Source organism: Rhagoletis pomonella, unplaced genomic scaffold (assembly GCF_013731165.1).
Source record: "Rhagoletis pomonella isolate Grant_MI unplaced genomic scaffold, Rhpom_1.0 Rhpom_scaffold_00855, whole genome shotgun sequence".
Taxonomy (NCBI): domain Eukaryota; kingdom Metazoa; phylum Arthropoda; class Insecta; order Diptera; family Tephritidae; genus Rhagoletis; species Rhagoletis pomonella.
In genome coordinates this window covers 11733-13840 of record NW_023459409.1, presented here as the reverse complement: position 1 = coordinate 13840, position 2108 = coordinate 11733, and positions in this window count along the sequence as shown.

The following is a 2108-nucleotide window of genomic DNA, read 5'->3' as shown; positions in this document are numbered from 1 at the left end:
ACTCTTCGCCGGTTAAACATCATTATCGACGTTTTCGGAATAGTGCATATAACCTGTGATCGACAAAGCAGTCGTTGTATTTAACCGGAGCTTCTACCTCCGATTTGTGCTAATCAGACATTCAACAGCCGGCCCTTAGTGTGCATGCATGGCTATTGTCATGACAGTATTGTCCAGTGTAAACCCCAACGCTGCGTTTACATAAGACAATTTGAGACAAGACAATTGAGAATATGTATTAGTTGTCAAATTGCAGTGTAAAGTAGGCCTCCAGATAATTATAAAGACAATAAATTTTTTAGCAACCGCCGTTAAGGCCGGTCCACATAGAACTTTCGCGTTGGCTTTGGCGTTGGCGTTGGTTTGACAGAACGCACGTTAAAAGTATGCTTGCTAAAATGAACGCTTGGCAGCGAATGCTTGGGCCACTAAATTAACATACTAACGACAGATAAATTAATATTTCATATCAATAATTGCATTAAAAACGATATTTCTTGCCCGCACTTGATTAAAAGGAAAAATATTTCACATAATTTTATTTATTTGCAACAGCTGACGAGCGACGCACGCGAAGAGTTGAGAGTTGGCCATCTTCTTGCTTTATGTTGGCGTGAGCGTTGTCGAATTTTGGCTATGTGGACGGCTGCATTTGAATTCACGTATTCATAGTCAGCTGTTGAAGCGACGCCAACGCCAACGCAACGCCAAAGTTCTATGTGGACGGGACTTTAGTGTCGTTTGACGTGAGTTTCATATTATTTACTAAAAAATCCAAACACAAACCTCTTTTTCATAGTTCTGCGATTTTTTGCGATTTTGTGTTGCTTCTTTCTCAAATTAACCAAGAAAAAGTGTGAATGTATTGCTATTGTCATGGCAAAATTCTCCCATGTAAACGCCGTGTAAGTTAGATGGATCAGTGTCAGCGTTAGAACTCCACTACGCTTGTAGTAGATTTACCACGGTTTTTGGGGAAAATTAAAAGTTTACTAAGCTACTCCGCTTGTCCCGCGATCTAGTACGATTTTCATTGAAAAATAAAGCCCGAAATAGAATAGCGCAGTGGCAGTGGCAGTGACAGTTTTCAAAATCAGCTGTTACTGCTAATATTGGCAATCACTGTCGCGGCAAACACAATACGGCGTTGTCAGTGTCTGCTTTTTGACATTTGCTTTTGTTTGTTTACATTTTTGTTGAAGCACGGCGGCGAGGAGCTGATGAGGTGCATGCATCAGCTCGTATGCAGAATATGGTCAGATGAACTCATGTCCGACGACTGGAATTTAAGTGTGCTCTGCCCAATCCGCAAGAAAGGCGACCCCACCCCATACGCGCCAACTACCGCGGAATCAGCCTTCTAAGCATAGGTTATAAGGTTTTATCGAGTGTATTGTGCGAAAGACTGAAGCCCACCGTCAAAGAACTGATTGGACCTTATCAGTGTGGCTTAAGGCCTGGAAAATCCACCATAGATCGGGTATTCACAATACGCCAAATCTTGTAAAAGACCCGCGAGAATAGGATCGACACACACCATCTATTTGTCGATTTCAAAGAAGCTTTCGACAGCACGAAGAGAAGTTGCCTTTATGCCGCGATGTCTGAATTTGGTATCCCTGCGAAACTAATACGGCTGTGTAAAATGACTCCGTCAAATTAGGGAAGGACCTCACCGAGCCGTTTGATACCAAACGAGGTTTCAGACAAGGGGACTCCCTTTCGTGTGATTTCTTTCATCCGATGTTGGAGAAAATAATAAGAGCCGCAGAACTGAACCGCTCAGGCACAATACTTTACAAGAGCGTACAATTGCTGGCGTATGCCGACGACATCGATATTATCGGTAAAAAAAAGAGCTACGTCTATTCTGCCTTCTCGGGGCTGGATAGAGGAGCAAAGCGAATGGGTCTGGTGGTGAACGAGGACAAAACGAAGTATCTGCTGTCGTCACATAAACAGTCAGAGCATACGCGTCTTGGCACCACTGTTGACAGTTACAAGTTTGAAAAAGTAGACGGCTTCATTTATTTGGGAACCAGCATTAACACCAATAATAAAGTAAGCCTTGAAATCCAACGGAGAATCACTCTTGCCAACAAGTGCTA